Here is a 25,870-nt window from a genome sequence, read left to right as displayed (position 1 = left end):
CCATACTATTTCTTTAGGAATCTTGGAATGATGCGGTCTATTCTTTTTCAACCATTTTTTTTTTATTATTTCTTCACAAAAATTGATTCCAGATGTATAGATTCTCAGTGCTTGCTCTTGTGTTTTTTTGACCATCCTTGGATTTGAAGGAATTCCAAATGCTTCAGAAATGGATGTCGGAGAAAAATCTGCCAGAATATTTCATTCAGAATCCCGGATGGTTCTGTCTCTAGGACTATAGTGCTTAGTACATTCCACGATCAATTCTGGATGCTGAAAAGAAGGAGGGAAAGAAGTTGCAGTGAAAATTCCACTTCTCACAATTCTTGTGGCTAGGTGTGTCGGTTGATGGTCATTGTATCCGAGCATTCTTCGGTTGAAATCTTTCAAATCAAGGCCACTGAGGCTTGTATCTCCGATTTCTGCCCACTTTGACACAATTTTGGATTCAGGATAGAATCCTCTCCTTTCATTCTTTATCAGTTGTCCTCATGTTTCTCCTGTTCCCCTGGGCTCTGCCATTTTCCTTTCCTGCAAAATAGAAAACGTACATACATAAGACTATGCAAGGAAAGTATTTGAAAACAACAGATACAACTTGTCCATAAGACAAAGATTTTAGATTTTTGCCAAAATTTCAATACTCCTTTCAAGATTCACTTTTTTAACTCTTCCACACAACTCACTACAAAGAAAATTCCTTTCTGATGGGATTCAAAATCTTCTATCATGAATTCCTAGAAAATTCCTCAACAATTTTAGAAAAATTTTCAAAAAATATGTTCCCTTGAACTCCTCAAATCTTACTCCTATTCTTGATTTTCTCTTCAAATTTCTGTGTGAGCCTAAATGAATGAGAGGGTTTCTTATATAAATCATCCTTCAAAAAAGATGCCTTTAAAGTTGCAGACTAAAATTAGGCAGTTGTTTTACTTAACCATTAAGGTTTCCATTTTTTGTGCCACTTGTCACTTTTTGCTGTTTGATTCAAAAAGTTGCTATTTTTTTATGCTCTTAGCTTGATGATGAAGCTAAGTACTCTTCTATTTTGATTTTTTTTTAGTTTTATTAATTAAATATCAATTTTAAAAAAATCAATATTCAATTAACTTTCATTTAAAAAATCAAATTCTTTTGCAAATTTTTCTCCATTTTTATTTTTTGGATTATTATTCAAAAGAAGTCAAATTAAATTATTCTTTTCCATGATTTGCGGGTCGGGATTTTGAAGGAGTGGAGGATTTTATTCTTTCCCCGATTTCCTTGGATTTGCATTTTTTCAAATTGTGGAATTGGCTTTTTGATGGAGTGAAGGAATTTTCTCTCATCACAATCTTCCTTCATTCCCTAGAAACTGCGACCCATGAAAAGCAGGATTTCTAAACTGGTAGATTTTTCTCTGCATGAAATTTCCTTCACTCCTTGAAAACAATTATTTTCTTGAGTGTAGATTTCGATTCTCTCAGCATAGAAATCCTCTTGAGGAGATCTCGCCTTTTACTGACTACTTTTGGGATCGCTTGAAGAACTTCATCTATTTTGGCTGACCACGTTTTGCAGGCAAGTTGGTGCTGAGATCTCCCCTTGAAACTTTCATCTTCTTGTTGGAATGAGATATGGGTTTCGCAAGTCCATCATTGCTCATTCCATCTTCCGAATTAACCCTGAAAATATGTACTCTCAGCTTAATAACGATATTACTATTGCCCTTGTCTACCCTCTCAAAATGCAAATGTCCCCGTTGTGGAGATTGTTTCCAATGCAAAATTGCTTCCATCATGCACCATAAGAACCTAAGTGGTTGGTGTCACTCCAGTTGTACCGCACTTTCCATTCCTCATTGCCAGAATTCACAAGGGTCACCACCCGCATTACTTTTCGTAATTTCAGATGCTCTTCAATACCTTTGGGCAATTTAAGCCAACAATTTCTGCCGACATGAGATGGAAACATTTTTACTAAACATAAGGGTTTAGTCAATGTAAAGGAATAAGCAACCTGGATGGGCTTGTTACGGGCTTCACAACTCTCTCGTTCTCCTGTGGGCTTTGGACCCCTCTTTAGTGGTGGGACAAAATCAAGGGTGTGCCTCACTATCCTATGCATATTTAGTTTTCTCAATTATGGAAATCTCGTTCCTCCTTCCTTGCAACATGAACCATACTCACAAAAATAAAATATTCTACCATTCTCCCGTTCAATTCTATGATGAGTGCAAATCTATAATAATGCAGGAATTAGAAACAAAATTTTACAATCCCTAAATTTTTGCTTGAAATCTGTTGGAGTGGAATTTTCAAGGAATGAAGGATTCATGCCAATATTCCTCCGTTTCTTTAGACTTGCGCCTTATGAATTTGACTCTGTCGGGATTTTGAAGGAATGAGGGATTTCATTTTTTCCTTGACTTCCTTGGATTTGCGCTCCACGATTTTCGCGTCAGGATTTTCAAGGAATGAGGGATTTTTCCTTGATCACAATATTTCTTCATTTCTTGAAAACTGCAACCCATGAAAAGCGGGATTTTTCTGAAGTGGGAGATTTTATGCACTTTACAGAATAAGGAAACAGCTGGCGAAAATAGAAAGGGGCCCCAGGCTTGAGCGATGATGTGACTATTGGTCACAACAATATTCTTTCAAACATATTCTTTTGCAACTCTCTAGACATGATAATTCAATTGTTCTCTCCTTTCTTATTATTTCCTCCTGGTTGAAGTCTCCAACTTAGAATTGTTTATTTCTGTGCATTTGTTGCGTTTACTTTCAATCAGAATTCTTTTTTTAAGCCTTTCATTGTAGAATAAAGGCATTGCATAAAAAAAATATTAATAATTCACTAACTTCGCATTATGCCCAACAAGTGTAAACACCTACACTACTAGAGTGAAAAAGCAAAGCAGGACGCCTCCTCCTCTGATCATCTCTGGCCAGAATGTTGCTCCCTCTTCTCAAACAAAGAAACCAGAAGTGGAAGATTTGAAGGCTACTAAAACTAATAATATCTTTTTAGAGGTCACATTTTACAAAAAGGTATATCCAATAAGCAAAAGATGTATCTGTAAGTGTATGTATTTATCTCTCTCTTTATATAGTCCATTAACGTTCAAGGGGATCCCGTTCCCATTGACCTTCATCAACCCTTTGGCTTAATTGTAACTTTTAGTTTAAATTATATGTGAAACTTTTCATTATCTATTATGGATCATATTATAAACTCAATTATCAGAATTAAAAGAATTGTTACAAAGTAGAGATAAGAGGATCTTAGAATTTATGTTTTCTAATTATTTGTTTGGTCTGATCATTGATTGATGATCAAAAAATTTACACAATCTAGATCAGAAATATAAAACTAATATTATAAAACCAATAATTTTTTATATATATGTATGGGTTTTTCATTTGTTCCTTCGTTTCTAAATTGCCCAATGTAATCATACGATTTTTCTATATAGGCAGCAGCTGAATTGGTGGCAACTTTTTTTCCTAGTATTTGCTGGTTATGGAGGAATCATGGTGGAAACAAGTGATAAAGTGTTATGTAAAGCTGGGGTTGCTGCTGTTTTTGGACTAATTATAGTAGCACTAGTCTAGACTGTGGGACTATCTCTGGCTCTCACATAAGTCCTGCAATTAGTCTTGTCCTCTCATCTGTGAGAAAACTGTTTCTTCAGGAGGTAAACTATTCTAGTGCATAGAAAATACAAATTGGGTTTGATCTATGGAAAAGAGTATTCTAATATAAGCTTTTAGATTCTGAAGGACATCTTACTATATTTCTTTCATGACGCTAAAAAAGCTAACATTGATGGTTTTTAATGTCTTTGAAATTATCACAGCTGCCCATTTATATTATATCTCAGATTGTGGGTGCCACAGCAGCTGCAGCTGCACTCGATATAATTATTACAAAAGTGTCCATTAATGTTGCTGTCAATGCTCCTCCTGAACATCCAATTGCATCACTGGTTGTGGAATTCATTATCACATTTATACTCACCATTGTTACATTTTCAACAGTAACAGAACCTAAAGCAGTAAGTGATTCAATTTACTACAATTCTATAGATCTTCTATAGATTTATATTACATTTGATTGTATATCATTTAGTAACATATTCTCACTATGACAAAAACATAGGAGGAAGAGAAAAATTGTGATGGGTGTTTGTTTATGGTACATTACTAGTAATTGTTAGACATCACAGGAATTTTTGAAACCAAAACCAACTATATTTTACCATTAAATTATATAGTAACACACTTAAATTTTAGTTATTCATATTTTTTCTAAAGAATAGAGAGACTATATATTATTTTAGTTATTCATCATTTTATGTACAGAATAGAGAGGCTATATATTATAGCTCACTAGGTGAATTTTTGCCACAATAGTAGCTAATTGAGTGATGGTTTATCCTGGAACCAGGTGAAATGATAGGGATTGCTGTGGGTGGTGCGGCTGTTTATAATGCTTTATTTGCAGGGAATGTGTTGAACTAATAAACAAGTTTTTCCACTTATGTTTTTGGGTGTGTTGCATTTCTTTTTTGAAAATTTAGTGGCTACTAAATGAAGAAAGTTTTCAACCCAGCAAGATCATTGGGGCCTGCACTGTTAACATTCAATTTTGAAGGGCTCTAGGTGTATATTCTTGGACCTGTTGTGGCTGCCCTCTTTGGAGCCTTGTTTTATAATGGTATTTCTATACCAGAGCAAGAATAGACAGTCGTTTCTTTAGTTATTTTACAATGCAGGGTGGTATGATAATTTAGATTTTGTATTTTTTTATTTTATTAAATAAGCATATTGTATATAAGGAGATTATAAATCACTTAGACTTCAGTTTTCTATATTATATGTGGGAATGGGGTCTTGATCCTGAAAACACTCTTACCTATTAATTTATTTATAAGAAACTGCATAGAGTCTTTTTATCTTATCTTTTTCCAAAATACTTTATTAAAGTGAGATTTTGTCCTTTTAAGTCTTATTTTCTGATTGTTCAGTTCTGAATTTTCTGGTGGTCTTCTTATTTTTCTATTGTGAAAAATAGGAAATTTTATTTACAAACATTTGGACATTTATTAACAGTACTCATAGTAGGAACAATTTGATAAGTGGTAGCTTTATATTAATTCACTTGTATTATATTCTCCATTTTTTTAATTCAATCTGCATAGCTGAGCATCATAGACATGTGACAACCTTATAACACTTCACATGGCTACCTACCCTAATTTTCCACATTTTGCATGGCAAACATATCAATGGAATCTTGTGCTTATAATATAAAATTGAAGTCTCACCTACACTTTCAGAAATAACTTGATTGTTTGCAAATATTCCCATTGCTTATGTATCACTTCTTCATAGAGTAGGCTTCACTCATGTGGCATTTCATGTGCAAGATTCTAGTGAATTTGATGGAAGAATTTCTATTGTTTGTTTCCTCATTTTGAATTGATGAAAATAAGTATATGATAGAGTACATGATAGAATATATATGTGTGGAGTAGTTCTTGAAGACAAACTTCTCCAAGAGGTATTGTTCCTTTTGCAAATTATTTGAGAGGCATAAAATGAATTCAACCTTTCTGGTTATTTCTTTGACATTTATTTTCAATTTCGTGGACAATGAAGGTTTTGCATGCTTGGATGTAAGATAAGATGCTACTAGTGGACATCAAAAATAGTATCTTACTCAAAGCTAAAAAAACATTATATGGTTAGAGGAATCAAAGTGCATTTAAGTGGCAGCACAAAAAATCCATTCATACATGATTTAGATGTAGTTAAACATAGCGAAAAAATTGATAGAAGGCTCTTAATTATGAGGATAACCTTGTGTTAATGCTTGTAATAAATTTTTGACATCTCTAATCAATAAAATTATAGATTGACATAAAGCCATTAAAATGGAGCTTACAAAAATTATTGAAGAGGCACGTAGGGTGCATCAATCTAGATAGATTTCAAATATACTTACATTCATTGATAGGTTGCAATTTCTTGCAGACATTTGTATCTAACTGAGGAATTTTTTTTAATTGTCTAATTATGGTTGACCTCTTATATGTTACATTTTAATAAACCTGACACCGCTTGACTAGTACTATAGAACACACAACTTTGTTTCCTCTATTGGTTAGAAAGTTAGAAGATGCTTGTCTTTTATTGATGACCACACATAATAGGAAAGAGAGATAAATGAATTTCAAAGGCCTATGTAAATAATGAATATTGTTGAAGCATAGGTTTATTGGAGTTCTCAATCAGTATGGTTCTATTATAAAAATAATTAATTTAATTACAAGTAACTTCAATTCAATAGTGCATAAGTTAATGTTTTCTTTGAAGATTTCATAATTAAGAACCAACTAAATTTTGTCTTTTTCTCCAGTTATTCTTGGCATGAACTTTTATTATAACCTAGATTCAAGTTGTTTGATCAACATTGACTTAGCATCAAAGGTTTCCTTGGCTAGCATAATTGTTAGGAAAGCTACTTGCGCAAAACATCTTCCAAATGCCAATTTACAAGGATAATATACAAGAATGTACATCTAGTTTACAACATTGAGATGCACAGAAAAAAAAGAACATTTTTTTAAAACGCACACAAGATAAACATAGGAAGCCGGATTTAACATGGGAAACCCTTTTGGGAAAAACCCACCACCTAGAAAAGCCCAAGAAACTTTGTATTAGAATAAAAAATTTACATACAAAAAACTCTAGTTTGTAGACAGGCTCATAGGCTCACAATTCCTTTATAGTCAACCCAACTTTCATAGCCCCAAGCTCTACTTTTGCTTTTTGCCTATTCAACCCAAAAAATCTTGCAAATATTTATACACTCTACAATTCATTATGGAATCTAGTGCATTATCTGTCAAGAACAAAATGGTTACAGTACCAATGGTTACTCATCCATCTAATGGTCACCCTTTATTGGGCAATCCCTTCAACAATGGGTCACTCCCTTCAACCTCCAAAAATCCCTTTTGCATTAGAGCCTCTTGCACTATACTACTACCATGAGGTTTCACCATACAACTATACAAACCACACATGACTTCACCATACACCATATTGTTCTACTTTACTATGCCACTGTATAGATGTACATAAAACTAATAACTCCACCATACAAATTTTCAATACAATATTGTCATTGTACAGTGACCTCCACCATATGGTGAGGTTCTCTGGCCCATATGGTGAACACTTCATCACCTTAACAATTTCCCACTTGACGAAGTAGCACCGACCATTCCAACAAACACATCTCTAATCACAAGAAATAACACCATCATCACCATCACTATATTTCTATGAGCACCAATCAATCCATGACAACTCTAAATGCAACACGAAGTATCCAACAAATGATCAATGTACTCAAAAAAACTAAACTAAACCAAGATCAATGTCAAAATTCCCACCATGGCCTTAGGAACATAAACATGACAAATGATCATGAGTTACACATGGCATCGTGAAAAACATCTTACACACAAAGATTGAATAACTCTAATGATTAGCCAAAGAAACATTGCTTGCATCTTCATCATCACTCTAAAAAGACTCAAAATTGGAAGAACTCTCCATTTTCATTTTTTTTTACTCCTCTTTGTAATCCTCTTAGATATGACCAGTTTTCCCTTAATTCCAACCCTTCTCTTTGGACTTTTTCCTAGAAGATTGAGGCTTCATGTTCTTCTTGCTTTTTTCCTTCGCTCTATCTTGAGCAATGAGAGCCTTCTTAGCCACCTTAGAAGAAAATTCTACAAAAGTTCCACCTACTCATAAAATTCTACCTACTTAGTTATGTGGTTTCCTCCTTTTTAAAAACAAATTTTTTCTTTTGTTTCTTACTCTTGTGTTCAAATATTTACACTCACGTATTATATACTTTAGTGAGTGAGTTTCAAAAAAATGTTGTCTAAGAATAATTTAGGGTTTTGAATAAAATTATATTGTTTCTGAAATCATCCTATAAACATTATTCTTTTTCAATTTGAACTTGCCAAGAAAAAATAACTACATGTTGTTGGACACGTACAATGTTTTTCTATATCTGTTGAAGTATCTAGTTTCATTATTTGTAAATGTAAATGAATTTTTCCTTATTATCAATATGCCCAAGTCCAAGCTACAATTTATGATACCAACACAAGAAACTTCTTGGTCATTTGGATTGCAATCAACATATGTATTTTGGCATTGTCTGCAATAATTTTGGTTAAGGCTCCAATATGACATATACCTAATGTTGAAAAAGGAGGATTCATAAATGATTTGGAATATAGTTATTTAATGAATAATTGAATCTATTATTTTTTGGTATTAATAGGATTTGATTGACCCTTAGGTTTACATGCACTCAAAGCTTAAAAGAAAACACACGAATCCCATCTATGGCTGAATGTAGAGCTTCCATTTTTTTTCATTTAATCATTTTAGTTCCTTTGCTGTATACACAAAAGCATTATTGTGAAGAAAAATACCTTAAGTAGAAAAGGCCTAGAGGTTTGTGATCCTAAATAGAAAACCAAGCCCAAAAGCATGGTTTGAAGAGGCAACTAGATGTTCAAAAGAAGCAACACACTATGATCAAATGCAAACATGCATGCAAAATGTGGGAGCACATGCCAAACACATGAAATTATTTTAACATTGCAACTTGCGTGAAGATGCTCCTCAATATTTGCATATTTCAAATAAAAATATTTTAATTCTTCTCACAATTAGTTTTTATCATCACATAATCACCATATCGGCAGAATTGGAGGATTCCAATAGTAGTATAGATTGATAGAAATAATATTTCTAGTGAGAATGAATGAATTTTTAAATTTTTTTAGCTTTGAAATTCCTCGTATCACTTCTTTAATGACATCATTATAATCCATGCATTGTATTCCTAAAGATTTTGGTTTTTCCCAATTGGATTAGTGTTTGGATTATTCCTTATGAACTCTCTACAAAGAGATAATAATTATTTTGGTATAGTTCAAATCTTGAGCTAAATTTAAAAAAATTTAAGATAGAAGAAGTTGGAATTCTTAGTAGAAGATATTATGCTTTAAAATATTTTTTACTAAACTTAGTTCAGGCAAGCTTGTTAGAACAATTTTTCATAGGGAGATATGTCAAACGAAGAAGATTGTATAACTATTTTACAATTATACAACAATCATGTCATAGTACAATAAAATGTGTCCTAATTGTTCATAAAATAGAAATATTTAGAATTTATAACTTTATTTAGAATTAAATAATTCCCACACAAGTATGAAAATAAACTTAATATAGTTTATCTGAAACAATAAATTGTTCTCTCCACAAGGCTATAAGGCTTTAGTTATAGTTCTGTTATAGGGAGAACCTCATAAGCTATAGATGATGATCCTTTTTTATATTGACAAGGTATTTACAAAATACTTAAGTCATTATTTAGAAAAACTTAGTGCATATCAAGTAAGTAGTACATGTCAAGCATAAGTTATGAATAAGTCACTCAAGTGCCGAGCAAGTCAATACATGCCAAGTGATTCTGGTGTCTAGTAAAATAGTTTATGCCGAGTCATTTAGGAGCCAAGTTACAATATTAAGGATATAGTGGATTCTCAGCATGAGATCTTTGAAGTTACCATATTTGTCTAACTTAAGGATTTTTTTATGATTTAGAAAATAAGGATGATTTTATATTTGTGAATCCCTATGCACTGCGTGAAACCAATCAAAAATGTGGATGAATTAAGTGAAAAAATGGATGAATCAAAATCATTGATTCCTACCTAACCCTAGTCTACCAATGTTTTTATAAGGAGATAAAACCCTAAAAATGTTGACAACGTGGTATGCATATGTGACTATGGAGGTTATAGAAGAGATATGAATTGCACAATCAACTAGAGAGAACAAAGAAAAGCAATTAGAGGATAGAGAACACATATGTAGTTAGAAGGATCAAGGGTACATAAGGAAAGAGAGGATTTGTTTTCTAGCAGAGTAGTGCTAATCGAAGGATCAATGCTGAATTATTCTAATAGGTGAATCAGTGAAAATATCTTACTAGAGTAGTCTTAGCAGGATTTTGCAAAGCCTTTCACATGGTCATTTCCTTTAAGAAAAAGATTGTTAGAGAAATGTTAGACATAGATAAGTACATATATACAAATAGATATGAAGTGAGAAAGATAAATATATATGTTCATCTAAATGGGGGAGATATATTGGGATAGAAAGATATGGAAAGAGAACAAAATAGATATAAATAGAAAGGGAGATACAATGGGATAAAAATATATAGGTGTAGATTTTTAGAGGTATATGAAAGGGAGTGGTGGAAATTGATAGATGGACACAGAAGGAGATTTTGAGAGAGAGAGAGAGAGAGAGAGAGATGGTGAAATATATATATATATATATATAAAGGAGATCCAAAGAGGATGAGAGGAAGAGCATTAAAAAGGGATAAATACTTAAATTACCTTTAATACATCTATGGTGTACCACTTTATATTTATAACCAAGAAATGACTATTGTTTATGGTTTAAATATCTTATGATTAAAGCTAAGGGTATCACATATGCAACCAATGAAGTTTGTGGCCATATAAGACACTATATTACTTATATCTTTATGTTATTTTTGCTCTTAGTACAATGAGATAATTTCAATTTGGGAGAATATAGTACACTCTTTTTTTATTATCTTCAATTCAAATTGACATTAAAAATACTTTTGAAATTTAATTATTTAAGTTTAAAAAATATTAAAGTTTATTTGATAATATTATTATAAATGTGAATATAAATTATACTTGATTATTTCAAATGGGGAACCAATATGATGTTTTAGACAATTTCATTTTGAATCAAATTAAATCTATTATAATATCAAATTCTATAGGCATCTTGTCATGACGATAAAATAATACAACTTCAATTATTTTCATATCAAAAGATAAAGTTGGATTTTATGTAGTCTTTTGAACCTCGAATTTCAAATGACTGTTTTGTAAAAATGTAGATCCTTAAATATTTCTATAAGAAGCCTAACATGGAATATATATTTAAAATAGAGGATGTCCAAATGGAAAAGTATTATGAATATGAGAAATAAATTTGTGAAATTTATCAAAGATATCAACAACATCGATTAGAAACACAGGTCAACTAGCATATTATCAAACTCATCATTTTCCTACACTCATTAATTTGTGTCAATATATATGACATATAGAAGCACAATAAAATTATATTTTTTAGACATACACTATAGATTTAATATTTAATGGTTAAATTTTCAGTACCAGTAAAGTTTGATGAGGCTATTATAACTAGTTTGGGATTTCTTACAAGGGCTTCGGCTTGGGCTTGGTCTTAGTCTGTATCAAACAAAGAACTCACAAGCTTCTAGATTCCATCTCAACTACCAATTGAACTAAAGAAAAATGCAAGCCCAAAGCAAAATAAAATATTTAATTCCTCCATAAATAGGAATATTAAGTTCTGTCAAATTACAATCTAATAAATATTATAGAAAAACTAAAATCTAGTCTTCTTCCCGATAGTAATGAAACTATAAGCTTGTAGAAATTTTAAAGGCTATTATTTGTACCCATAACTATAACCAACTTAAATAGCCAAAAAAATAATATTTCATTTACTAATATTCTTCTATGGAGCGCTATTATGCTCCATGGAGTGGAATTTGTTACCTTGCACCACACAGCAGTGATCCTCTCCTTGGGCACCCATCTCTTTTGATTTCTCCCCATTGCAAGGTGGTTTGAATACCAGCGGTGAGTATTTCACATAGAAATGTTCAAATATATACTATTTAAACCGACTTTCAGGAGTAACTTGTTCGTATCATCACAAAACTACAATAAATAATGGTGGACTAGAAACATAGACAAGGCAATAAAAAAAAGGAGTTATAACATAAGAAGTGATTGATAACCAACAATAGACCTAAATTTTGGCATAGTTAATTTCAATATCTTTCTCATACTTTTTCTAGAGTCCAAACATCTCCAAGGTTTCATATGAAATGTCTCATTGAACCTCCATGTTTCTTTAGTCAATGTCAAATTCACAAATGCATAAGCAAGGTTCACACCATTTCTGCAGAAAAGGAAGAAAAACACTTCAACATTCTTGAAACCTAATAAATCAAACATGGCCTAAAACCTATCAAGTTAATGATCTCTATACATATTAAAAAGTTTGAATGGTGTCATACTTAAAATCAATTGGAAGGTTGACACTCATAGGCTGATAGTGGCTCATCAACATCTATGCTCTTTTCACACTACATCCAATGCCTATCTTGGATTCCTAGAAACATGTCTAGACTCAAAACCGTGTATAGAAAAAAAGAGCATTTGAAGAAATGACCATATTAAAAATATTCTTTCAAGAAATTTTTACATTTTTATAAAATTGGAACACTTGGCCTTCAAGTTCATATAATGAATAGTGAGAATACCTATATGCATTGGGAATATGTTTTATGATTAGAGTTGTTCTTATTAAAAAGCAGAACTTCACACAAACAAATTCTACTGCAACCTGCTAATCAACACATGAATCAAAATACACTCTGATATTAGAGTGTATTTTGATGGTTGTGATATGTTTTCTTGCTCTGATATATGGCTATATTGGAGCATCTATAATTAATAGGTTGTAGTAGAATTTGTTTGTCTGAAGTTCTCTTTTTTAATAAGAAAAGCCCTAATCATAAAACATATTCCCAATGTATACAGGTATGCCCAATACTCATTATATGAACTTGAAGGCCAAGTGTTTCAATTTTATAAAAATGTAAAAATTTCTTCAAAGAATATTTTTAGTATCGCAGTTTATTCTAATATGATTTTCTATACACCATTTCCAGTCGAGACATGTTGCTTGGAATCCTAGACAAGCATTGGATTTAGTGCATCAAAAAGTGTAAAGAAAAGAGCACAGATGTTGATGAGCCACTATCCTCCTATGACTTTTTCTACCTTCCAATTGATTTTAAGTATGATACTATGGGAACTTCTAAATATGTACATACATCATTAACATATTAGGTTTCAGGCTATATTTGATTGATTAGGTTTCAATAATGTTGAAGTGTTTTTCTTCCGTTTGTGCATAAATGGTGTGAACCTTGCTTAGGCATTTGTGAATTTTACATCGACTAGAGCTACATGGAGGTTCTACAAGGCCTTTCATATGAATTCATAGAGATGTTTGGACTCTAAAAGAAGTACGAGAAAGATATTTGAAATTGCCTATTCCAAAGTCAAGGTGTGTTATGTTGTTGGTTATCGATAACCTCATATGCTATAACTCCTTTTTTTATCACCCTCATCTATGTTTCTAGTCCGCGATCATTGATTGTAGTTTGTTGATGATAGGGAGGATGTTTTCTTGACCACCTCGCAATGGGGAGAAATCAAAAGAGATGGTTGCCAAATCTAGAGTTAGTACACATAAAGTCCAGCCCAAAGACAGAATCACTACTGTGTGGCACAAGGTTAACAAAGTCTCGTCCAAAAAGAGTAACAGTGCTTTATAGCAGAATGTCCGTAAATGAAATGTTATATTTTTTCATATTCAAATTGATTATAATTATGGCTACAGATAATAGCCTTTAAACTTCTGAAACCTTAGAATTTCATTACCATTGGTAACAAGACTTTGAACTTTAGTTTTCATTAAAATTTGTTAGTTTGTAACTCGATGGAACTGTATATTCTCTTTTACGGAGGAATTCAATGTTTCATTTTGCTCTGGGCTTGCATTGTTCACTAGATTGATTTGTACAGAGCAAGCCCTTACCCTTGTAAGAAATCCGCACAGTCGCCCCACCTATCAGCCAGATCACACAGTGAAAACATGGAAAAACCTTTTCAACAGCGCTACCAAGCTCAGAAATTTGAAATGCATCTAGAATATTTCATTGTGATCTCAGGGTTACTTGTGCGCCACGAATCTAGTTCTGAATTATATATTTTTTGTGGGTTTTCAGCTTAAATAGAACTAGGGTTTCTATAAACCCTCGATCAAGCGGAAGAATGAAATCAATGCTGGTTTCATTTGATGGTTGTACACATTTAGAACTAGGATTTGTATGACTCACTCTACAAATTGACAGAGATATGATTTAGTGAGTAACTAGAGAGAGAGAAAAGAACGAAAACAAACATTAAAACCTACTATCTCTAAGAACCCTAAAAGAATTCTGAGGAAAAAAAGGAAAATAACTAGGGTTTGTATAACTCACTCTACAATCTAGTTGACGATTTACAGAGATACGATTTAGTGAGTAGCTGAAGAGAGAGAAAAGAACGAAAACCAACATTAAACCATACTGTTCTGAGGAAAAAAAAGGAAAAATACATTGTCGCTGTCCCTCTTGAGCGGCGCCGCCGGGTTTTGGTTGTTGAGGACGACGGGCGAAGTAGTAAGAGGGATAGAACTCCCTGGCATACGTATTCAGCTGTTTCATTTTCTTTCAAGTGCTAATTACAAGCGAAAGTGGAGCCTCAAGGAAGCCCAAGCAAATAGAAAATAATTAGTTGAAACCACGATGGCGGCAGTTTTTATAGCAGCTTCCCATGCAATGGTACCGACCAAAACACATCTGATTTCACAATGCACTCCGTGGCTTGACTTTTCCATATAAATGGGGACGTTTATGTTTTTTTATTAAAAATAAAGAGGTTCTAAACCCATGTCATACCATTATAGCAAACTATAGCATAAAAATTAATATACTAAAATAAATTATGTAAGGAATTATGCTTTCTTAGGTGACATTCTTATAAATAATTCACATTATTAAAAGTAAACTTCAATAAAAAGTAAAATATTCTAATGTAGAATCAAATAATTTTTATTCACTTTTTTCATATGATTTTTATTCACTTGTATATTTAATTAATGGAGAAGGGACTATTTATCAAAAAAATATAGTTTATATCCACCAATCTAGTACACATTAAAAACCAATTCAAAGTGTAATAAAATCCACAAAGTTAAATTTAAACATAGTTAAATTTATCTAACAATAGACAAAATTTAAAGAAAAGGTTAAAGGTTGTAACTTGAAAATGTATAGTAACAGATATATTACATCATATTCTCCCTTTTATAATCTAAACCATGAAATTTAATAATGGTCATAGGTGTCAAGTTCTAGGGAATACTTTTTTAATGTATAAAGAAAATAATATCAAATATGTCAAATACAACTTAACATTTAAATTTTTTTTATTAGGTTGGATAACCAAAAAAACATTATTTGAAAAGAGGGATTATGTGCACCCAATGAAACATATTTAATGTTTTTGAAGTAGCTGATAACAACAAAAAGAAACCACAAAATGTTGAGAGTTGAATTCTCTTTAACCACAGTCCTTAAACTTCTATGCATAAGAAACTAAATGATAAACTAGCAACATTTAAAAAAATCATTGCTATTGGTTGAAATAAAGGACATGGTCCAAAAAACTCTATGGGGTGTAAAGTTCACAAACATAAACAGGATGGATGATATTGTTCCTCCTAGGAGGCAGTATAGTCTTTTTTTGAGACCTATAGACATTGCATCCCTCATACGGTATGTACTTTGAATTACATGTTAAATAATGTACATTCAAACTCAAATTTAATAACATGTGCTCATATGTTCTTTTTACCTAATTTTGTAGGCATTATTGTCTGCTACACAGTTTGATGTTTCTAGAGCTCTTGATCCATTGACCACTCAGGCACAACCTCAAATACCTATGGTATGAACTTTTGACTCAAGAAAAATAATTTGTACATTTTTTATGTACACATTGTTATTAAATTATAATCTTCTACTTTGATTCATGTATAATTTTATGTGTTTTGGTTTTACGAACAAGAGATGGATCATACTTATCCATATAGGCCATGGTATAGTTTATTTTCAACTCCATCTTTTAACCATGTGAGACATGCTGATGATAATTGTGGTAGCATATATTTAGACACATCTGTGACATTGGCTGCTACTCGAGTATATATATATACTTGTTTTTATAGTTTATAAAAATGTAGTGTAAATCATGTACTTTTTTAGTTTATGTACTTTGTAATTCATTATATATAATTTTGACTCAAGATTTATGTATTCATAATTTTAGGACTATGTCACCATGACTATTTTTGAGAGTACGCGATTAAGCCAGATGGAGGTACCTACCTCATCCTTTGAGGTCATTATTGTGATTTATGTACATACATAGTTTATTATGCTCTTTATCAAATTTTTAAATTGTATGTAGTGTAAATTATAGGACCTCACCGCTACCACATTTGGTAGCTTTCAAAGTGCACCTCCTCCCATTATAGAGGGACACCCATCTCATGTGGTATTATTTTTATTATGTAGTGAATATTTAATTTATTTGCAAGCTGGATTTTGAAACTCATTTCAATTAAGCATGTACATGATGAGACACCTCATGTTACACAACATGATCCATCTGGCTGGTGGGGTGTCCCACACGATGAGACAACTCATGTTACATAGGATGATCCATCTAAGTCCTCTTCATGTGAACTAAAGAGGACTATACATCAGATAGATTAGGTCTTTTTGGCATCTTTAGATTGTGTTTTTATGATGTACATATTGTTTTTCTTTATACACTTTGTATTAACATAGTTAACTATATTATATTTATTTTTTAACTTCATAGATCATGTTATGACATGTTATGACATGTTAGACCATGTACTATTTTTTTACAACTTCTTATCATGCTAGTGTATGTAGTATAGATTATTATGTTACCATGTTGTAAGTTTGAACTATTATCTTTATTGTGACATATTTTATTCATGTTATGACACATTTTGTAAGTATATGGTACATGAACAATAATTTTAATAATTATAATTATTTATATAGAAACATATTTGAATGTAAAAGTAATGGAAAAAATAGGAGGTCATTAATTGAATTGACAATTAATTTATAATATCAAGTGCACACCTTTAACTTTCAAATATAAGTAACCTCTTGTTTTTAAATATTTACAACATGTTTCACAATATATGTAAGACAATTTCAATGACATAAATAGAAGTCAACTCAAAATATTAAATTGGTTCAACACATTTTTTCAAATGAGGTCCTGCAAAATAAAATTGTAAAACAAAAACACATGTTAATAAAACCATAAATTAATATGAGTTGTCTAAACTATGTAAATATGTGTAATTTGTATGTAGTCACTATGTGTAATTGCACAAGATGTTGATGTTTCATTCACCTTAAAATTTAATTGCACAAGATGTTGATTTAAATTTGCATAAATTGTAATTGAGACCTGAATAAGAGGTATATATAAGTTCTCTAATTTACTATTGACAATGCACACATACATGTAATTATAGTATTTAAACTCCTAAATGAATGCCATTTAGCTAAACTACTAATTGTATCACATTCATATCTTGAAAGGATATTCTTCGCTTTCAATAGGTAGAAGAAACATTTGATTATAGAGTTCTGACTTGATCCTATGCATAAATATTTTTTACACCATTCGACAATCTCATGTGCATTTTTTAATTTGGCTTTTTCCCAAATTTTAATTTCTCTCTACTAAGGTCTCTCTTCATGCATGCACCAACTCCATCATGTTATCCTTCACCATGTCCAGCCTCAAAAAAATCCACACATGTTAGATATTAGTTTGCCTATGTGTCCTACTCAACCAATAGAACATTCTAGCATTCTTTAATTGTCTTATATAGTTATCTGATCATATCTAATGCTATGTCATTTGAATTTATCTCTCTTTTAAATATCATAAAAGACCTTGAAACAATATTGGACAAACTCAGATGAATGAAGTTTTTTATCACTCATATAGAAATGGTACTCTCTCAATATTTTTTGACTCCATTTTTGCACCAATTTTTAATTTTAATCAATAGCTCGCAAATTGTAGAAGAAGACAAGAAAATAAAATAACTATGATAGAAATTCACGATTGCAGTTTGATACTGTCATTCAATCATTGGAATCATTAAAATTTGCTCCATGGAGAATTTTTTAGGCCCAATGGTAGATTAAAAATGGGTACCTAATTGTTTATATATCAAATACCTGATTATAAATTGGGCACTTGATTTGGTTAATAGCTAAATCCAAATCAGGTGCCTGATTTTTGAATTATAAATTGGGTGCCCAATTCTAGTGACATGGGTAGGAATTTGACATGGGTATGAATTTGCATTAGGTGTTTCCTTGGAGAAAGGCATGGCATAGACTTGATCCCATGAATTCTATGCCTTTATGAACCAATTTTTTACTAAGGCATTTAATCAACAATTTAAGGGATTTCCATAAATTTTATATGGTCGTACCTATTGAATTTTTTGACAAAACAAAAACCCATTATAGGTGTTACTAGTCTAATTTTAAAAATGTACATTTTATAGTGTTTTGAGTTCATTTGCTATTTTTCTATTTTAAAAAAGTGGTTTTTAAAGATCTATACCAAAAAAATTTCTATCATATGCGTATAAAAATAAATTACATATTCAAAAAAGAAGATCCAAGCACTACAATTTGTATTTTTAAAGTTTTTAAATATTTATTTACTAAATGTCTCAAGTTTTGGCATTAATTGACAATATATTTCAAAAATAGGAAAAACACTTCCACAGTTTGGCCAACAGTGAGACACAACTTCTTGCACTGACCGAAATCTTTGGTACAAGATATCAACAACTGTATCATTTGAACTGCTTACTGTAGTATAGTAATTTTTGATATTTTTCCTACATATGTTCTTAGAGATTCATATTCCATCATTTTAGCATCTTGAAATGCACAAATCAAACTTTGTAGCTTTAATTTCTTAGAATGTTCATCACCTTGAAAACTAATTTCCAAAGCTTTCCAAACCAAATGAGAAGTAACAAGTGAATTTACCTGGTTGTATTCAATTTTAGGAAGTGCAAAAAATATTGCTTCTCTATCTCTCATGTCACACAAAACAAGATCTCTTTCTTGCTTGCTATAAGTTTCCAAATCTTTTTCAGCAATGATTGTCTTTAATGATTTTGTCAAAATCTAATATCCTTGACCCATACACAATAGATGTGTCCTCATCTTTTTGTTCATTTCTAGAAGATTCTAACCTTTTTGGTAGTTGTGCCAACCCTATTAGGAGTTGTAGAAGACAAAAGGACCCATTGTCCAAACAAATTTTGGGGCAAGACCACTGAACTCACTATCCAACTAATCTCTCAACTATTCCTTGTTGAATAATTGTATGTATTATACTTTAAATTATTTTCTCTATCCTGTCAACTAGACCAATCAGTTTTAGACCTTGTAGACCAAGTCACAAACCTCATATCCAAATATCAAACTTTAGAGGGAATGAGAGAATGCTATTAAAGGAAAAAGATAACAAAGACTGAATGAGAAAAAAAGTAATTTAAAAAAAAATAAGATCACTTATTGAAGGTGTGAGACGAGAGAATCTAACAGGAAAGAAGATCCTAGAAGCTCTTGAATTTGGAGATTTTCAAACTAACTACCCATGTAACAATCGAAGTGAAGAGCCAAAAATCAGCAAAATGAAACTTGTAGAAGTACAAAAGAGGACCCAAAGGTTGCAAAGGCACCCCACAAGTGTTTCATGGGTTCTGTAATACAAAATGGTATTCGATTTAAAGCTTCAAGTGACATTTTCCTACCAACTCCTCCACCCATACCCCCATCTATAGCTTTTTTGGGTATGCCTCCCCCTCCACCACCACAAATAGGAGATAAAGTTCATAGAGTGCCACAAGTAGTTGAGTTTTACCTATCTTTTGTGAAAAGAGAAGCCCAAAAGGAGGTCACTAATGTGAGATCTGCCACATCAAACAATGTTGCAAATGCTCATAATAACTTAATTGGAGAGCTTGAGAACTGATCTACATATCTGTTAGTTGTAAGTTTGTAGAGAAAATATAAATAAATCTACAAGGAATAGTACCAAAAAACATATTGGAAGGGAAAATAAATTTTATTGATTAATTTTCAATAAAATGACCTCTTTGTATATAGAGACGTTTACATTTTCTAGAACCAAGAAAATCTCAATTGATTTCATGTGTGGAGGAGGTAAAAGATGACAAAACTGCAAGTTTTCTCAGTCACCAATTGATGGGCTAGAAGTTGTCAATAAAAGCCTATTCTTTAGTTATAACAAACATTGATAATTACTCATTCAAAGGTGGAATTATTCCAACACCTTCCCTTAATTTCTACCACTAATGCATCTTGAAGTGGGAGAAATTACAATAAGAAATTTAAATAGATATATCCTGGCATTAAGCCTTTTGAGGTACCCATTTACAACATAAATTTTTTTTTGGTTTCCCCTACTGCTATCACTATGAAAAATTCATTCTTGTTTTTATACTTTTAGGTTTTTAATCGGTTCACCCATAACCTTTTGGGATTTTCCCCAACTAGTGCAACTACTCTACTTTAGGGTTTTTCACCCAAACAAGTGGTTTTGGCTTACCAAAAACCCTTCAGTGATAATTTTTCATTCAACAATGGAATTATTTGAACACAAAACATATTGAAAGAGAAAGATATCATTTTTAAAAATATATTATTGCACTATAATTACCTCTCTCTGTATAGAGACATTTACATTTTTTAGAATCGAGAAAATCTCAACTAACTTCATATGTGGAGAAGGTAAAGATGACAGAACTGCAAGTTTACTTAATCATCAATTAATGGACTAGAATATGTCAATAATAGCCTGTTGGTTAGTTGTAACAAACAATAATAATTATTCATTCAACGGTGGGATCATTCCAACACCTTCCCTTAATTTCTACCACTAATGCATCTTTAAGTGAGAGAAATTATTACAAGATTGAATTCAAAAATCAACCTCTTTGAGATATAGCAAGGTTCTAAACTTGAGAAATTTGACAATAGATAATGCTTTGGTAAATATATCTATAATTTGATCTTTAGTGCCACAAAATTGTAGGTCCACTTCTTCACTCTCCATTAAGTCATGAAAGAAGTGATGATGAACTTCAATGTGTTTGGACCTAGCTTCATATACAAGATTCTTTGTGAGCTTGATGGTGCTTTGGTTGTCACAGAATATAGTGGTTGGATGAGCTTGTTGATGATGTGTCTCTTAAAGTAGTCTACTGATCCATAGATCTTCTTAATATTCCTTTGACAGACCAATTATATATTTTTCCTCTATTGATTAAAGTGACACTATTGATGGCTTCTTGCTACTCTAGGAAATTGGTCTAGATCCAAGATGAAAGATGTATCCTAAAGTTGATTTTATATCATCAATATCTCCTACATAATCATAATCCATATAACCTAAATTAAAGTAGGTTCACTTCATGTTTTTACTGAATGCCAAGCTTGGAAGTCCCTTTGATGTACCTCAAAATCCTCCTACTAGCTTTCCAGTGATCATAATGTGGACTTTCTGTGTACTTGGATAGAACACCAACAACATATGAAATATTTGGTCTAGTTATGGTAAGATATAAGAGACTACTGACAAGCTACCTCTACGATTTTTTATCCACCTTATTTTGAGTAGAATGAGTTCTTGAAGGGTTTGTGGTAATCCAAAACCATTTTTTTAGGTGAAAAGGTTAAAAGTCTATTGAACGGTTTGTGTTAAGCCAAAACCACTTATTTAGGTGATGCCACATTTTCTTCATTATATTCCATTCAACATTCTTATTATCATAACTAATAGCATTTGATGCCACATTTTCATATTCTTTATCAGAAACAACCTCAACAAAGTCACACTTTTCTAGTGACGAATTCAAATCATCTATAGTATATGAAACATCACATACTAATTTTTCTTTCACACATGCATTTCTTTTAATGATGGATTGATTTAGTTCATCCTTTAACAATTCATTTTCTTCTTTTCCTTTCTTCAATTTCTCCTCTAATTCATCCTTTAGCAAGTAATTCTATTCTTTTACTTTCTTCATTTCCTCCTCTAATTCGTCATTTCTTTTCTTAACATTATCCAGGAACATTAACTTTTTCTCTAGCTCTTCATTTACTTCTATATAGTCATTAATTTAATTTAAGAAATTGCATCTTTCTATATTCATTTCATTTCTTAACTGTGTTCTTCTTGCAAAAAATTCTTCTCACAAATTCTATCTCCATTTTCTTTCTTGGCATTTATTAATTCTTCTTCTAAAATGTCTATCTCAGAAATTAAATTTGCATTTTCCTTTGACACTCTTTCATCTTCCTTCCCCATTGCAATTAATCCATAAATAACACTTTCTTTGAATAAACCTATCATTTTACCACATTTCACAATCACAATGAAATTTTTTAATTTTCTCATTTATTCCTTCAAGAATTCAAATGTAAGATTATTGGACATGATCACCATCTCAACAATATCACACCAAGCTCTATGATCTTTTCTCTATACTGATGAAATAGATAAATTTACCTCCAACAATCTTATTCTTCTCTTACTGTAGCAATAGACAATGTACCAACAACCAACTTCCCTTCTCTTGAGTAATCTTTTACCATGCACTTTTTATTCTCCTTTAGGCAGCAGGTTTTAAAAAAAAATAGTCTATTCCATTTCCCATCTTGGCTTTCCAAAGACCCAGAGGTTTCTTTGATACTCCTTAATCAAATTATAACCTATAGTGTAAAAAATTCATACAAGAAAAATTGCCACAACCCAAGAGTCAATTATACTCTAATACCATGTGGAAAAAATATAAATAAATCTAAGAGTAAGGAACAATAGTGGAAAACATATTGGAAAAGAAAATAACTTTTATTGATTAATTTGCAATGCAATTACCTCTCTATATATAGAGATATTTACATTTTCTAGAACCAAGAAAATCTCAACTAACTTCATGTGTGAAGGAGGTAAAGATCACAGAACTACAAGTTTACTCAGTCACCAACTTATGGGCTAGAAGTTGTCAATAATAGCATATTTTTTAGTTGTAAAAAACTTCAATAATTACTCATTCAAAGATGGAATCATTCCAAAAAACTTCCACATTTGTAGTGATATTTCAAATATTATCAATCTTAATTTCTATGGTATAGCTACATAGTTGTAGAGATTACTTTCTCCATGAAAGAAAATGGAATGGTTTGTCCTAATGTCCTTCACAATGGTAGGTCAAAGCTGATGTAGAAACTCATTGTGGCTTTGTTCAGTCACTAGCTAATGAAGTTTGTCTAGCCATCTATACAAACATTAAAGATGTTAACATTGTACACTGACTGGATGGAAAAAGTTCATTTTTGGTATGTTTTCTTTCCCCATATGTTAATAAATAAATAAATATGTACTTACTTTGTGCAATAGTTGGATGTGGAACTTTTTCATCTATAGCTTTTTTTTCTATTTTAAATAGGATGTTGATTGTGTATACCAAAATAGGCAATACTAACAATTAAATTTTTTAACCCAACAAACACTCCTTAATCATTTCATTTCCTAGTAAAGATGTTTCCCATTAGTGATAATTTTTCCAATCAATTGAGATGTATGTGGAATTCTTTATCTACCTTGTAGAAAATGTGCTATAGATTTGCAATTACTATATTAACTCTACCATCTCATTCTTTTAATGATCAAGTCCTTGGTTTTGTTGATAGCAATATGGTTGGAACTAGCAACTAATCCTTATGGCCCTAATATTTATCAACTAATTTTGAAGCCATCACAATTATATCAGAACATTGCATGAAGACATTCTATCAAACATTTTGCATGTGTTGAGAGATTTGACATAATAAGTCACTATTTTAGACCATCTACAATTAGCTAACTATTCCATTTTTCTTTTCATAAAATTTAACTAAATGCAACTTATAATTTAGTTCTTTAATTAGTCATTTACATAATATCCAATGTGAACTCTCCTATCTACAATATATAAATTGATTAAAAAAAAAACATTGTATATAAGTGACCTAACAATAATTTTCCTATAACTATCCTTGAGCTTAGAAAACCTCCTATATCTATAGCTTCAAGATCTATAGCACCAAGATCACTAAGTAGGAATCTAAAAAATCCAACTATTCAAAATAAAAAATTATCTAAATTTTCACCAGAAAATAAAATATAATTTCTCTATCCCAATAGTCTTTCCATAGATAAATGTTACTTCCATAGATAATTGAAGAAATATTTTATATAAGCTGGTATTCTCTATTACCTATGATACTCTCATATAGATATGCTAACCTAGATTTCTCATCTTTAACTAGATTTAATCACAAAATGTTTAGGACATGTCATTTGCCTCAACCAATATACAATGGAAAACACAACATTTTATGGTGCTAGTAGTTGAAATTTCCACATCTTATGACATAACACTATGAGGAAATCTAAACAAACCCACAAGTATTTGGTAGGGGATAAGTCTATCAACTTTAGTATCCACACAACATGTCAAGTCAAGTCAATACAATATCACATATTTTTATTGTCTCTTTTTCCAATGCCTCCAACATCTCATTAACAAGTCTATAATAACCACATATTTGAGTCCTTAGAATGAACATATCAATGCTTTATGAAATTAGTCTAATGCATGATTGTATGCAAATGGCTAGCTACTAATTTTAAGTTGAAATAGTTGCATTTATAACTTTGGCAATGGCACTGATGGAGATGTAAAGTCTTGAAACTTCCTTAACCATTTAGAAGGAAAAGGAGAGAAACAATTTTCCTAAATAATATAAAATGCATGTAAAGGCACAAAAACTCCATGCAAGATGGCATGCATAAAATGTGTTGATTGAAAGGATTGCAATGGAAAATTTTGAGTAGAGTATAGTTGTACAAGAATAGCATACTAACAGCCTATTTTTTCATGAAAAATTCTATGCAAGATGAAACGAGACTAGAATGATGTATCTAAAGGAGTCTTGTAAAACATTAAACTGAAAAATACTAATAACCTCTATAAATATTTATGTAATTTTATGTTTTGACCCTTTTGTTACATTTTTAATAGAAAAAGTACCATATAACCTTAATATTTATATATTATCTAATGTGATGCATTTCACAATAAAGATTAATCAAACCATCAAAAAATTTATGAAACATTTGAGCCAAGATTAATTAGTTGGATGAGAAAGAGACAAGATGTGGTTGCTCTATCCACTACAGAGGTAGAGTATATGGAAGCTACTTATGCCTACAATATTGAATATAGGAGATACATCCATATCATTAGGTAACTCAACTTCATAAGCATTACCACTTTCAAACTTCTTCAAGATCTTACAAGGTCCAAACTTCTTCATCATCAACTTACTATATGTTCCAATAGGAAATCTCTCTTTCTTTAAATGAACCATCACCTTATCACCAACTTCAAAATTTTGATATATTTTAGACTTATCAGCATTCTCCTTATACTTCTGATTACTTTGTTCCAATCTTGACTTCACTTCCTTATGTAAAGGAACCATAAAATCAGAAAATTCTTCCTCTACAAGACTTCTCTTTACTTCATTGACAACATCTCTCAATTCTAATATACCTCTAGGCTACATTCTAGTAACAATCTAAAAAAGGTTTCTTCCCTGTACTCCTATTCACATAATTATTATATACAAACTAAGCTTGTGCCAATACCATCTCCCTATTACTTGTCTTATCTCCAACTAAACATATCAACAAATTACCTAGGGTAAAAGCATAAACCTATTTCACCCTTTTACAAAGGAAAAGGCTAACGAAAGTATAATTGCTCACCTTCAATGC

At 31.4% G+C, this 25,870-nt stretch overlaps 1 pseudogene; it reads left to right on the top strand.

Moving 5' to 3' along the window:
• Window positions 1–2,002: 2,002 nt before the first annotated feature.
• On the top strand, window positions 2,003–4,505 carry LOC149528688 (aquaporin NIP1-4-like; annotated as a pseudogene).
• The last annotated feature ends 21,365 nt before the right edge of the window (window positions 4,506–25,870 follow it).

The sequence above is a fragment of the Cupressus sempervirens genome, chromosome 11 (genome assembly GCF_028749045.1).
Source record: "Cupressus sempervirens isolate cs-2001-9-10 chromosome 11, ASM2874904v1, whole genome shotgun sequence".
Lineage (NCBI taxonomy): Eukaryota > Viridiplantae > Streptophyta > Pinopsida > Cupressales > Cupressaceae > Cupressus > Cupressus sempervirens.
The sequence above is the reverse complement of the archived record's forward strand: the minus strand, read 5'-3'. Positions and strand labels throughout refer to the sequence as shown.